Source organism: Nothoprocta perdicaria, unplaced genomic scaffold (genome assembly GCF_003342845.1).
Source record: "Nothoprocta perdicaria isolate Ctin4 unplaced genomic scaffold, notPer1 scaffold_18, whole genome shotgun sequence".
Classification (NCBI taxonomy): domain Eukaryota; kingdom Metazoa; phylum Chordata; class Aves; order Tinamiformes; family Tinamidae; genus Nothoprocta; species Nothoprocta perdicaria.
This window is the reverse complement of record NW_020454982.1, coordinates 68,069-83,805: the sequence shown is the minus strand read 5'-3', so window position 1 is coordinate 83,805 and position 15,737 is coordinate 68,069. Positions and strand designations below refer to the sequence as shown.

At 43.4% G+C, this 15,737-nt stretch overlaps 1 long non-coding RNA gene across 1 annotated transcript; it reads right to left on the bottom strand.

Annotated features, from left to right (window-relative positions):
* Positions 1-2,588: 2,588 nt before the first annotated feature.
* LOC112945020 lies at positions 2,589-15,505 on the bottom strand. The gene is made up of 3 exons (XR_003248916.1): positions 15,420-15,505; positions 13,017-13,155; positions 2,589-2,714 (listed from the first exon to the last, which is right to left on the bottom strand). It is a non-coding gene; the product is annotated as an uncharacterized LOC112945020 (long non-coding RNA).
* Between the last annotated feature and the right edge of the window lie 232 nt (positions 15,506-15,737).

The following is a 15,737-nucleotide window of genomic DNA, read 5'->3' as shown; positions in this document are numbered from 1 at the left end:
TCGAAATTACTGTACAGCCACACTTAGGTCTTGCACAACAGCCTAACACATAGCAGTGTCTCGACTTCCATTTTCTATTTTATTGTGTCATCTGGGCATAGGAAAAGCACTTGACCAAAGAAGAGTCAGTGGTGCAGTGGTAAATAAAAGTGGAGAGATTCATCACTCTGCGGTATATAAGGAGCAGGTAAATACTCCAAATGCCCAGAGTAGAAGTGGGTACAAGGGAGTGCCCTTTGCCTGCATTTACCCTGGACTACACCACTTTAGAAGAGTTGCATAATTGATACAATTGAACCACATCAGGCCTTTATTTATAGAACATAATGAAATGGTTTTCAACATCCTGGATCATGCTACAAGGGCGATTGCCATATATGCATCCAAGGAGAATAAATAAAAACATTTCCCTAAGGTATTATGTCTCTTCACCTTCTCTAGTTGCAGCCAAGACTCAATTTGAGAAAAGGTCTGTAACGACTGCACCACGTAATCCTTGAGCACTATTGCACACATGTCCTTCGCAGAACCACAGCCCATACTGCTCCACAGTGCTGGAGTAAAGTTTCCCTCGTAGCACGGATACGTATACGTATAGCACTGTATAGATTTGTTGAGCTTAGCATGTGTATATACCCCAGCCTGTAACATGGATCCCGACATTGCACTTATAATTATTCCTTTTTCAAGCACCATAACTTGTGCTAGTTCAAACTAGTACTTGACATAACTCTGCACTGGCTAGAAAGCATCCCTCTTTACGCGATGCTCAACTATGTCTATTGCATCATTTGAGTTTGGCCTTTACTTACAGTGTTGCCTTGTTTTGTGTGTACACTTCATAATTAGAGTTACTAATTGCAAACTTGCTTGCTGCCTTTGGTTGCTTGTTCCAGAGCTTGAAGAAAGATCACAATTACTCACTTCTCGATTGCTCCAAGTACATTTTCACAACTTGAAAAGAAACCATGACTAGGTTTATAACCTACCTTATTTTTAAATTTTAGGTTCATGCAGCTGATGCAGAAATGCTGTCGTCTCAGAAGTGATTTGGGGTTTCATTATTCTTCCATTTTTTCCTGAATTCAGCAATATTGATTACCACATTAGACCTACTAAAGAGTTCTGCACTAGCTCTATTGTATATTTTAATTTTTTTTGACAAGTAAAACTTCAGCCTAGACACACTGTCATATTCTTGTTACATTTCGAAAACAGTGCTGAAAAAAAATCCATATATTTTAATTGGTCTTTAAGAAAGATCTAGTCATTTCCATATGGATGCTGCAAGCTTAGACACAATGGTCCCATTTTTTCTTTAGTTAACTCAACTTTGCTGATGATTCAATGGTGTTTTTACAAAGAAAACTTGGAGTAAGGCAGCCATGAATCAGGCTCACCGGCTCTGCAGCTCTCTATCTACCGTGAGGATCCAGCACTGGGTACAATCCTATCCCACTGCACGTCTCCCAGCTTTCAATCTGTCCTGGCTTGTCAGATCGTCATCGGAAAGGGATTGCACAGGTTCAAAACCGCAGTGCGTGCTGACTGCCATTGCAGTCAATGGGAATACTCAGGTGAACAAGATGAGCTGGTTTGGGCTTTTCTAATTACAAATCACTCACAGCAAAATATTGTAGCACACGGTTATATTTTTATTGCCCGTGTTTTCATTACCTGTGGCTGCCACAGACGGAGGAAGCAGCAGTGCTCACCGGCCCAGCCACGCGGGCAGCACCGGGCGGGCGGGAGACCCGGCGCCGTGGTCGTCGTCCACGTGGAGAAGTGGCCGAGTGCACTGGGATGTGGGGCCTCCTGCACACCAGTGCTGGGACAACTCCAAGGAGGCACTGTGGAGCGTGTGCAAATAATGCTATTAAAAACACTGTCGTCAGCCTTTTGGGTTTGCCTTCAGTGTGATCCCTTCAAGATTTATTGTCTCTATTCACACAGCCAAAAAGCAATTTGCAATCTCCCCCTTCCCCTGTATGTCATTCCCAGGTTGTTCCCTCCCTCAAATCAGTATTAAAGGGCATCTTATATATACATACAATACATATATATATATATATACTCATCTAGTGAAGCAGATTTAACCCTCTCCCACTCACACAAAAGTGGCACAGTTCCATCTCCCATACCCTGGGCTTCATCTGACAATTAAAAAACAGATCCCAGTTATATGATAGTCCAGACAGGCTCTGCAGCAAACATGGCCAAAGGCCTCTTATGTTAACCAAGAGCCACAGAGGACATGAACCATTAACCATGTGCATACATTTCTTGGTGAGGAGAGTGATAGTGGTGAGCTGCCTTTTAGTCCGTCAGCAGGCCAGGAGCAGGGTGGCAGCACGTGCCTAGTGTGGGCAGTGTAACTTGGAAGGTGTTTTTTGCTGCTTGGCGACAGCATCACCTTGGGCAGCATCTCCTTGGCTGCAAGCCCTCTTGAGGTTCTGCTCTCCACTCCTGCAAGGGACTCACTGGGTCCAGCTCGCAGCATCCTGGGGCCTGGAGCTGAACGTGCCAGACAGGAGAAATGTCACAGAGGGGACATGCAGACAGCTCCCCTGGGCTTTGTGGGACTCACCTGGTCTTTTTTGCCCCCATTGAAATCTTCGACTCTGGATCCTCCATCTGCAATCCATCTGGCTCTTAGAAGGCAACAGTTGTTCCTTCTTGGCAGTGCTGCAGCAAGAGGCATCAGACTCAAGTGACTAATGGGGACATAAAAAAAAGCCCCTCATCACTAGTGATGGTGGCAGAGGGAAATCGGGGCCATGAGCAACTCGGCTTGCTCCTGGCTGCAGTGTTGGAGCAAGAAGCAATGTGCTGATGCACTGCAGGGCTGTTAGGAGGGGACTGAAGGAGTCGCTGTTCAGTGACACCCATCCTTTACCAGGGCTAAGTAACTGTCAATTTAAAAGAAAAAAAAAAAAAAAAAAAAAAAAAAAAAAAAGAAGAAGGAACATCATGGGATCAAATAAGGAATGAGCCCAAAAGCCAGAATACAGTGATACTAATCTACTAACACTGATCTACTATGAAATATCAGCCTATATTTTTATCCTGTAGCAGGGAGATTGTTTTTGAAAACTTTTGCAGATTCAAATGAATTCAAAAACCTCTGTACCAGGTACAACCATTAGTCAGTAAATGAATTACACATAATTATCTGCTTTGTATTTAATTCACTTGGCTTCCAGTTTCTTACTCTTCACACAGTGAAACTCTCTATCTCTCTCACACAAACACACTCTCCATGGGCAAGGAGGTTTTGGAGGACTGCCACCGTCCTGACTCATGAATCAGGCTCCATGATTTGAATGATATTTATCTAAGCCTGCAAACAAAGAAGATGGCTATGTGTCCAATGAGGGAATAATTATTGTTATTATGTTTATAGAGGAACAAAGTCGGGAGTTAGGACCCTGGGGGGAAGGAGGCAGGCAGGCGCGCGGGGCAGCGAGCTGTAGGCGCTGTTTCGGTGCACGCACACAGCCGCAGCGCTGCCACTCGTGATTCAACCCCGTCAGGACTCGCCCGGCCGCCCGCGCGGGCGCGAAACCTCCCTGGGAACCCAGGACCACCTCCCGCAGCCTGGGAGCCTTCGGCAGCGGCCTGCAGTGGGATTTGGCCTTGGCACAGGACGCAGCGGACGGCTCGGCCGCTGCCGGCAACATGCGGGGCCCGGGGTGAGCGCAGCCCGCGGCTGCGCCTGGTCGGTACCGCAAGCCCGCAGCGCTGGCCCCGAGAACTCGCCTGCGCGCAGACAGTGCATGTTTGCTCTCACACAGGAGCCGGCTGCATGAGACCCAACTCCACAATGACTTTATTTTAACTAGAAAGATAAAAAGCAAAGAAAAATAATAATTTCCACATGAGAAATGGCCTTCTTTGCAAGTTGTACAGTAGCCGCCACAGCAGGTCACTAGAAATAAACACGTTCCTGGGAACTTCCCCAGCTTCATCCCGCTGCAGGGTTTCAGTCACTGCTGGGGACAGCTCTGGGAGCTGCAATGGTGGGAAGTCCGCAAACGACCCAGACTGGGTCTGTGCTCCATGTACTTCACGTGCGGAGTAATCGAGGAGGCTCTACCTATTCTGTAAGAATCCTTGTAATAGGCAGTAAGTTTGCCATAAGCAGGAATTTGAATTCAGGATTGCTAAAATGCAGCTGACTCTCTAACACCTTGGTCTGCCAGGGACTCACAGGAGCCCCCTGAAGCTGGCGGCCACCCCACCGCTCGCCCACACTGTCGGTGCCGCGGCACGCGCCGGCGCAGACGGGACCACCGCTCCCCGCGAGCAGCACAGGCCTCAGGCGGCCCGGCTCAGGTCGAGCACATTGTGCACATCTGCACAGCGGGGCCAAGACTCGCTGCTCTGCTTCTGCCTGCCACCACGCTGGGAGCAACGGCCCACAGCGTCACGGCAATGGCTCTATCTGAGCCCAAGGAGAACACCACACATCTCCATTACCTCGCCTTAGGACTGATTTTGAGACATCTTGCAACTATCTCTAATCACCTGCAGGTTAACAGTGCACAAAGCAAGAGAAACAGTCAATAAAGAATTTAACCGGAAATAATGATGAACTTTGAACCAGGCCTACAGGGGTGTAACCTGTCCTGCAACGGCTCATCCAAGACCAGTGTGAAATACTTCTGAATTTTGCCCTTGTTACCCAGGTAACCAATATAACGCCTATTATTATCATCAATGCTGCAAAAAATACCACTAAAAATGAAAGATAAATATGTTGATGTCCTTTCCAAACAACTTATTTTTAGCAGCAAGTTTTGTCTTGCTGGGTGTTTTAACTGATGATTAAATCCATGCTAGCATCCTAGGAAGAAACACGGAAAGGCTCGGAATAAGCAGGCATTGCCAACAGAATGATATGCAACTATAGTTTGGATCACAAAGCATTCCTTTGGGGTTCTACATTGCAAGTGCTGGCTTTTTAAAGCTGTGGTAAATCTTCCTTACTGAATTCCCTTTTCAGAATAATTTTCTGGAAGAGGTGGATGGAAAAGACCCACATGCCAACATTAACATCGCAGAAAAAAAAAAGAGAGAGCTTTATATAAAGGTATTCCAAAATATTGCTGGTTACAACAAGGAAAAATGAGCTTCTTGTGGACCTAGCAAAGCCAGGGAGTCCCTGCCTTCCACAGCATTGGCCTGTTGCCTTGAGAAAGCCAGTTCACCTCTCAGTGCTCCAGGTACCTACCAATAATCTCAATATAAAACAGTTGCCTCATCAGCAGGCTGTGAGAAGCAAAGGACTTTGCACTGGTCAGCCAAACTAAGAGCATTTCTTAGCCCTCATTTTGCTTTGAAGACTGCTGCTTCTAGATCACATTACTTTAGAAGGAATAAAAACACTTCAGTGCCCCGACACTTTTGTATATCTAACAGCTGGGCTAATAAAAATATTACTGCTCCCCCAAAACTTGGTCTGCAAGACATTTTAAGATCCTCGACCAAAAAAAGCATCCAGTGTTTTATGAGTTAGGTAGAGAAAGAGCTTAGTACAAGACTTAATAAATACAACTGAGTGACAACACTTTCTGCATCTCTCTCTCTTTTCCTCCAAGATTCACATGCTTTATATGATTACTACAAGGCAGGGAAAAAAAAAAAAGAAGAAATGGCAGTACCAAACTCACAGGGAAATCTCTCTCATTCAGAGTTCCAGAGACTTGATTTGGGCCATTCAGAAAGCCACAAATACTTCTCTCCAAGCTGGCTGTCAAAAGAACAGGGCTGTAAGTTGCTTCTTTGTTATAAATTCCTGTGTTTGGCACACTTGCTCCTGGCACACCTTGGGGCTGCTGCTGGACATGATGTGCCTTTATTTATTTAATATTGCAACATGGATAGCAGCTGGCTGGAGCATGGTCTTTTGTGGCAGGCACCACAAGACCACAGAGCATTCCTGCTCTCTGTTGTCAAACCCAAGGAGGTTTCTGAACAACGTTGCTCCGCAGATGCCTGGTCTTATCAAGCTATATGGTGCGGCTCAGTGCGTGAGGCTGTGCACCCTGCATGGGGCCAACTCTGCAGTGGGCAGCCAAGCAGCTTGGGGACCACCTGCACCCGTCTGCAGAGCTTAAATCAGTGGGGAGTCACTCCAGCACTTTTCAGTCCCATACAAGAACTTAAAACTAGATCAAATTTTCAGTGTGAATAATGCATTTTGGTGCAAGATGAGTGTGGAAAAATGTATTTCAAGTTCTGAGAGAAGCCCACTTTCCAGCTGACAAACTGTTCTATATTATCAATGTTATAAACTGCAGCACATGACGAAAGAGTAGAGATTTAGCAGGAGAGATTTGAGGTGAACATTAGAGCTGCTGGACCTTTTGAGCTATACCTGTGCAACTAGCCTGATATTTTACAGAATGATTAATATCCCATGCCTGTGGGGATTTTACTTTTTTTTCTTTTTCTAAAGATACTTAAGGAATGTAGAATAGGAATATTGTTTACCAGCTATGGGAAGATCACATCATTGGGCCATAATTGTGTGTGCTTTGGGAGGCCCAGAAGGGGACAGGGAGAAGGAAGGGAAAGAACCACATCTTTCTCTGGATCACAAATCATGCCCATTTGTACCTGAAAGATCATAAATTTTTCTGCTTGCAGAGTACTGGCATGTAGCCTGGGAACTTCCATTAAAAGATGCAGTTTTGCCGCACCGCACCTCTCAGCGCCAACGGCGGCATCTTTAGCATGCAAAAAAAAAACCCTTTAAGATCATGGTGATGGTAACAGAAACAAAACAAACAACCAAAAAAAAAAAAAAAAAAAAAAAAAAGCTCTAGCAGTGCTCAGTGTCGCTGTCCCATCAGGTCATCAGGGCACCCTCTCCCTAGACGCTGCAGACCGCTCTGCCTCCCTGGCTCCAATTTTATTCCACATTGTCCTGTTGCACAAGACAATAAGTTCAAGCTTTGCTCTGGGACAAATGTATAAATTTATATTTTGGTGATGTGAAGCAATCTAACCCTGACCTTGTGGCAACTGACAAACACATATAAAGTGTCCTCTACACCAAGGGAAAATTTGTCTTTAAAAGCTAATAAGAGGACAGGTCAGGTCCCTTACATCCCTGCCTGTGCAGCTACAACTTCCAAATCTTCCTGGCTTCTTGTTGAATAGGGATGAAAGTCATAACCTGGACTCTGTAAGTTCATGAGAACAAACGCGCCACAAAAACTGGTGTACACAGCATGAAATACAACCTTTTTTGTAGAACCCATTCCTGCCCCTTCTGTTCTTCCACCCCAAGCCGAAGCACTTTGTAAATGGGGTTAGTTCATCATAAACAATTGTTTTGTTTGACATATGGGTCCCAGATAGGGAGAAATAGCCAAAAGGAGGCAATTTTACAAATTTAACTCAACGTGTGAAACTCTCCACTGCAGTGGGTGTGGGTTTATATTGGTGAGTGCTTGGCTTTGCAAGAGGAGAGGGATAAAAGCCCAGCTAAGAGGAGACGAGAAAAGCTGGGCTGGGCGGGAGGGGCAGAGGAGGATTTTGCGTGCGCCTTGGAGGAAACAATGGGAGACAGGGAAGGAATTAGAAGAACCACATCCTCCTCTGCATCACAACCCTGCAGTTTAAGTTATTCCCTCATGCTGGACCAACCCACGGTGTCCTACTTGTAACATTGCTCCCTTGGGAATGCTGTGGCAAAGCTACATCCCATTAGATGTATCTAGATCAGAGACCATTAGGGTAGCAGTTCTCTTAGCATTTTAGATCAAGCCACGCTTGGCCTCATGCAGCCCAGCCCTCCTCAGAGGTCTCCTTGAACCTTCCAACTGGCATGTCCTTCCCTCCCACACTGCTTCCCCAAAACTCCTCAGGAAAGAGGTAAACAAGGAAGGGGCAGAGGCGAGATGGCATTTCCATGCGTCATCTTGTACTAATGTCCTCTCCTCTCAACTCTGCTTCTTCCTCTAAGTTTCTTCAATTCCATTTAAGAACTGCTGCATGTCTAATAAATGGCAGTGATGGTGCACTTCCATCATCCCTGCATTCCATAATACGGTCATACTATTCCTAACACTCACCCTTGTTCATTCTCCATGAGTTCAAAGCATTTAAAACCATTTATGTTTACTTCTCTCAAAAGCAGTACAAAGGAAGTAAGGATGCCAGCATGAGCAGTCCCAGTTAGCAGATAGATCTTCAATAAGCTTTGATCATGGTCAAAGTGTCTGTTTGAATGTCTGAGGTTCCCTGTTTGGAGGGTGAACTCTAAATGTCCAACTTCACTGTCTCCAGAGAAGCCATATTCCTCCCTCCGAACACCTATGAAAGTATTGGCTTGGTTTTCAGCTGGAAAGGCCCAAAACCACCATTCTCTCAGCTCTTGGAAGGTCCTCCAGCTCTGAGGTCAGACCACAATAAACAGCACTGCTACCTGGAGAGCTTCTGTTGCCATGCACAAAGCCGAATCGAGGGGATGGGTTGCACACTTGGAAGTGTATTGAGTTCTTCAGGATTTATTTGTTCACTCCAGAGGGAAAGTGAGTCATGAGAAACCTTAAGGTGGAGCACTCAAAACAAGGAGTGTATAAATGATTAGCAAGGGAAGGTCAGCACTAGTCCTTCAAGTCTGAACATGTCCCACTGTTGACGGTACATAAATAATTCTAGCTGGATGCCTGTGGTTGTAGCGTGGCTATCACACTGCTAGTCTCTTACACGTCTCTGACTCACATGTTATCATCAATGACGCTGATCTAAGTTTTCTTATAAAAAGGTAGCTAAGGTTAGAGGGGTAACCTGGTAAAATTGGACTCGCTTATTCAAAAGACCCTGCTTCAAGTCACAGCTACATGTTTGCAGAAGCTAAGTTCTTGTTTTGGTTTAAAGAAAAAAAGAAAATGGAAAGCTAAGTGCAAAGATGGAAGATGGACCTGAATTTTACTTGCCTTCATGCAACAATGCAATTAATCATCTCTCAGATAAAATCTGATTGCAGAATCTTTATTAGCACACCGATGTAACCAAAAGAAAGAACACTGCCTGTTTTTTTCAGACTGCAGCCAGAATTTAGAGCATTTGCAGACAGGAAAAAATAAAATTAATCAGTTGACTTCTTTAATGAGTGAGAATGATTTGTGATTGACTCAGATATGAAAAAAAAACACAGAACCTTCTTTTTTTCTAACATAAACTCATCTATAGTATTTTTTTTTCCCAGAAAATACCCTGCAGGGAACACTCAAGTAAACTAAAGGTGTTATCCTTAGATCTGCTCATACTGGTGACATTGCAAGCTCTAGCCTACAACTACAGAGCATAGCTGTCCGAAGAATGTAGCTTTTAGTATTTTCAGCTATATCAATTTATGTTACTTATGAAGGAATCCAGGCCACTGTTGTACTTTATTATCCAGCTAAGACTGCTCTTACACATCTCTGGTGTAAAAACTCTTGTAGAGCTACTGAATACTTTTTGCACTGGCACTAAGCTTCTCTTCAGATAGTCTACTAAATTCCTGTCAAGGACTGAAATGTGTCAGATGAGCCGCCTCACAGGCACTGGGCAAATCCTAGAAGGTACTGAACAACAGAAACTTTTGTGCAGCAAGAATATATATGATGATATACCTTTATCTGGTCTTACGCTAAACCATACATCAGTCATTGCACAGAGATCTGCATCAAATTGCATAGTATCTGGCTGAAAAAGCAATTTTCCAGCATGTTTGCATTTAGAATTCATTCGAGAGCACAATCCTATGCAATCCCGGAGCTATAAGGAACGCTAGGAAAAGCTGTACATAGACATCCACAGATAACATACTCATTGGTCTGCCCTTTTTTAGGGAGCTTCTCCTGTGTGTTTTTGTTTCACCTGTGCTGAATCCAAGACACTTTGAGCACCACATCCAGGAATACATTTGGCTGAAAGACTAGGAGGGACCATCCAAGAATGATGCAGCGATTCCAGAAGGTCTAGTGACACTGGACGGTCACTACACAGATGCTGAGCCAAGGTCATATGTCCTTAGTGAGCAGTGGTGGACAAGGTGGAAGGGTCATCCTGTGCTGGTGCCCTGGAGAGACTAGTGCTGAGCTCTTTCCAAGAAAGGAGTATTGTCAGCGCTTGTCTGCAATGACACCAGAGTGGGTTGCTACAGCTCAACAAAGTTGTCAAGGCCATGTGAGACTCATAGTCACAAATACTAGCTGTCCCTGTTACTCCCATGTCCAAATCCAGACCTAGAGAAACACAAGCTCCAAGCGCCAATGTTTGGGCACCATGTTGCCCCAGCAAGAGAAGAAAAGCCTAAGGGGACCACAGTGACTGCTTGCAGTGGCTCTGCACCCCGGGACAGAGAAAGCCTGACAGAATGGGGCTGTGCTGAGCATGAAAGTGCCTGTGGTTAAAGGGCTCCTGTCCTAGCTAGAACAGGGCAGGTGAAATGGGCTGAAGCCACTACAAAACTGCACGTTTGCTGGCGCTGTCCCTGCCCCTCCTTTACTCTCAGAGGGAGTCAGGCAGGCAAGGTGACTCTTCTGCCCTATGACTCTTTTGGGAGGAGGCAAGAAGGACATAGCCCCTGAGCATTCAGGTAAGGAGGTTATTTGGGTATGTTTTCTTATGCACATGCTTTCCAACCTCAGGACCTCCTGCCTTACCAGCATTTCCTTTTCAGCTTCCACTTTATGTCTGGGGTAACTCTCTGATCCTCTGGCAGTGATGCAGGGCTCGTGATCTACAGACTGTAGAATGAAAACACAATTCATAAGAACTGTACTAAGACTCAAAGAACTGTACTAAGGCAAAAACTGCTTTGCATTTTTTTCTGTTTTACATGCATCTGTAGTTACATGTGTCTTGATTTAACATGATATATTTATGGATGTAGTCCATATGCCCCTATGATTAGAGAATCTTTAAAGTATTTTATAAATAAATAGTGACTGTGTAGCAGAGAAACTCTGAATTGCTTTTACTCCTCAGGATAATGGAGATGCAGGGGATGTACATATCCGTGCATCAGACTTGGAATCCAAGAATTTTCATGCAGAACTTGTTGAGAAGAGAGATGAGTATCTTGCTATGCTAACTTGGTAACTGGATGCTCTCTCCTTGCCTATCAGACAAGTTTAATTAACACATAGTATTGTCTTTTGGAGACTTTTTTTTTTTTTTTTTTTTTTTTTGCTTTCTGATCAAGAAAAATAATAGAAAGATCTTGAAAAAGTAGTAGAAAAGATATCTGAAAAATCCCAATTATTGTACATACAACGAGTGAAGTTGGGAGATAGAATTTGCTTTGTTTGCATACATGGGGAGTGGCAGAAGGAAACAGCACTGCTGAATGGTGACGCTATCATCTTCAAGTTATAAGGCTCTCTTCGAAGCGATTTCCTTTTAAGAAATGCTACATGCTAATTTTTCTCCCAGCACTTTTACACTAAAACAAACATAGCAAGTGCTGTGATCACGGGCACGCAGTTTACTTGTGCAGGAATAAAATAGTGATGTTCAGGCTCTTGTCTGTTTTGCTCTTTGGAAGGTGTTAGAGAGTGCTGCCACTTTCAAAGCCACTGTCAGTGAAATTGGGGCTTCACCCTTTTATGCACAACAAAGGGATGAGAAAAGACAAATTAAAGTTACAGGCGAATCTGTGGTTTGGCAGCTACTTCAGATCATGGAAAAATGTCTTGATCTTCATATTCATTTAAATGAATAAATAAGCAAATTAACTACTAGTGCTATCATTCTCTGTCAGTCTAATCATCGTTCCTATGTGAAGTATATGAATGTCTTCTTACACAGAGCAGAAAAGTGATTTAGTGAAGAGATTAGCGACTACCGGTTGCTTTACAATGAGCTACATTGAAAAGGGATGTTTAAGTGCGTAAGCTCAGAATTGCTCTCCCGTCATTACAGAGGCACACAGCTACAACACTGCTCACCAGGAGCACAAAGCCACCCTCTGAGAAATTCCTAACAAAATCCACGTGTTCCTTTCAAAAGACATGAGGAAAAAGCCCTAAAGCTGACCAAGCTATTTTCTACTGTCTCCTCAGATATTCTCTGGCATCGCTGGGTCTAGGTCAAAAACTACAGATGTCCATCCAAGCCTTCTCATTGACTTCTGTGGAGCTTGGATGGGGCCTGTTGATACCAAACTTCGGTGCTGAGTTTGGTCAGTCATATGACTGTTCAGAAAGAGAATAGTGGCTCCTCAAAAATGCAAAGGAAGAATTCAGAGGAAGACTATCTGGGACAGATTTCAATACATTTGTTAAGATAATTGGCATGGTTTCAATATCAAAATAAAGGAGTGATGTCTCAGCATGATTTCCCAATGTGTTTGATCAGCATCAAGCACAAGAACGGGAGGCTTCAGAGTCACTGATTTTATAATAGCGCTGTGAATGGATTTGATATTTGACCACAATTCTTGCCTTGTCAGTTTTGCTGACATATATAATAAACTTTTTTCCCCTTCTGAGAAAATAGTTAATAGGGTCATACCTCAAAGGTGTAACTTTATGCTTGGATCTGCAGCCCTCTGAGCAACTGTCTGTGCAAATGTCTCAGGCACACATTTTCTGTCATCCTTCACAGCACAGAAAGTGTCACAGTCATTCCCAGGCTTGCTAGTAGAATCTCAAAAAAATACACATCATGCATTTGGGTCCTGATCCAGGACACGTTATACCTAAGCATTTCTCTCGGCAGATCAAGAGCATTTGTTCTGTTCTCTGATTAACTATGTTCACTCCTAAACTGTGCAAAAAACACTTGTGAAGAACAAAGAGGAAAAAGTCAATGAACAGCTCATTTTTTTTTTTCCATTGAGACCTTACACAGATGACAAAACAGCTCATGGCACCCAGGATAACATTAGAAGACAGCTATGCTTAAACGTGGTGAATTTTGGTGAGTTTTGAAACTCAAGTTAAACCAGGAACTAACAGGAATTACAAGAATAGGGTACAGTCTAATAACCACAATAAATAGCTACTGACCTAGTGTAGTGCAGAGGTTTCCATGAAGCCACGGACTTCACAGAGCCTGCTGGGCACATTCCGCGCTGTCTTCTCACGTGAGCAAGCAAGAGCGCTGTTTTGCTTCAGCAGGGAAACTGGAGAACTCCTTTATTCTGGCCTAGAGAGGAAACAGCTTCTGCTGAAAATAAACCATAAAAACACAAGTAACCTGCCTCTCTGTCCCTGTGTGCAAGTCTGCAACCATGAAGAAGGTGCACCACGAGACTCTGCATCTCAGCACGACCAACCAGCCATTTGCAGATATTTGCATCTGCCATCAGGCTTTCACTGCTGCTCATGAAGGGCTACTGCCATTTGAGGAGGAAGAGGAGGATCTCAAAAAAAATCACCTAAAAAAAATCAATAAAAAATAATTAAAAAAAAAAAAAAAAGAGCACAGAGTATTACATTGCTATGGATAACAATTTTCATCACCATCCCTTTACAAGAATGGTTCAGCTGCTCTTCGAGGATATTAGTGTATCTTAGTTTTGCTGCCTGAGAAGACTACAAATATGGATCTGAAAAATAATGAGCTGATTAACACTCGGCTAGCTTTTGAGAAGAGCATACGTATTTTCCCTTTGGGATTTTAATTGCTTGGGTCTGAGCCCCATGTAGCAGGGAAGCTGCCAATGACTGTAAATTCTGTGAATTCTGTGTAAAATTCTGTGAATCTGTGACTGTAACGCAGAGTACAGCGCGACCTTCAGTCACGTAAACCTCTTCACTCAACGAAGTTTTCTGAACTGCCAGTAAATACTTAAGAGAAGTGTAGCTGGATAAACTGAGACTCTGAGAAATAAAATCACTTGAAAGTGTAGCTGCACAATATCAACATCCCATTGCCTTAATAAGTTGACCCAAGTATTACCACAGGCCAGGAACTGCATGGAGGTGCTCATCGCACTGCTGTAATTCCAAGGCCAATATACGTTTGTATGAATATATTGGATGAGTTTTTAATTTAAAGAGCAATAAAGCTTTTACCAGTCAGTCCCAAAATATACGTAACCAGTAAGGCCCCATCCCTACATTCTGATGACTAATCCAAGACGTTTCTTATCCTCATCAGGCTCCTGGTTTGGTTGTTTTCTGTTTTGTAAGCTCAGATCTGCTAAGTAATGTGATAGCACTTTTCCAATCTCAGTATCGCTCGGCACTACAAGCTTCAGTGCCACTTAATACTGTGACGAGAAATAACACATTTACAGCAATGTATATTGCTTGTGTTCTTCTTTGCAACAATGACTCATTATTCAGAGTATGTTTATGTAATATCATAAATACCAATCTCTGGTATTTATGCAGCATAGTATTTACTTGGGCAAGTTGCCACATGCACTAAAGAAGTAAACAAAGAACCATTCTTTGGAGGGTTAAAAAAGTCTTAAAATGAATCCAATTTTCCTTCATAAGGCACTCCTTGTTATTTTACCTAAAGTGGCTCTTTAAGATATACAGTATGATAAAACACACAATTCCTGGGAGACGTAATTATGGTTCCTAAGAGACTGGTGAATAAACAATCAGAAATAGAGTGTTTGTTTTCCCTAGCTTTTTCTTAACTATTAATGAAAGGCATTAAACAAAAATGGTGAGGAATGTGTTGGGTTGATAAATGGCAAAAAAAGTTGAGGTGAGCACTTCGCTGAACACATAGGGTTTCTGCCTAAAAGCAGTGCTATTTTACTGGATTGCCAATAATCCTATTTTGTGAATACATTTGTGGTGGGTGTAAATACCACAGTGAATTCTTTGTGTGTTATATTTACTTTACTGCGTACATCAACGGTACAACGCATATTCCAAAGTAAAGAGCTCACCTTGTCTCACATTACCCTAAGCATTAACACAAATGACTTCCTTCGAATCAAGGTGCCAAAATCTTCTGCATTGTATGAAATGTGCTATCTGGCACACATTCCTGAGGAACTGCAGAAGGACACCATCAATACAGTATAGCATGGAGCAAACACATACACTTTTCCTGCAAATCAAGGACACAGTGAACACTACACACATGTGGGCACTGGAAGCCTAGATCGCCACCAAAGCTAAGTTCAACCACCAGCTAAAGGAAAGCCTTTTGCACCCTGCATATTTGAGAATGCAATAGAGTGGGCTCAGAGACTCAAGTAATTGACTCAGATTGATCTCAAGTGATCAATCACCTAAAACCAACCTACTAAAGGCACCAGTCACTTCTCCACATCAATTATTCCTTCTCTGAATGGGACAGATGAGAAGTGAGCTACTTCAGTAGATGGTGAATCTTTCACTTGCTGTCACCAGTGCCTACTTAAGCAGCGAGGGCCTTGGTAGCACCTTAGTGGGAGCATAGCTTCCCACCATGGTTCCCCAGTGTGTACCAGCACTCACTTGCCACTGCATGGTTTAACCTCAGGAACATAAGGATCAGGTCATCACAGTTCAGCAGATACAAATGGTGACTTCACATTCCTCCTGTGACAAGAAGCTGTCAAAGCAATGTATAAGACTGCCTTAGTTAATAATAATTTACGATATATTAACTTCCTTCAAAAATAAAATACCTAAAGTCATTATAATGTGTATTTTGCACCAGAAGTAATGAAGTATCTGCTGATGTCATGAGAAGCCTGGAGACTACTCAGCTCACGAGTAACAAGTTATCGCCTAACTGATGGGTGGTATTTTGTCTCTGTGTCCTACACATAG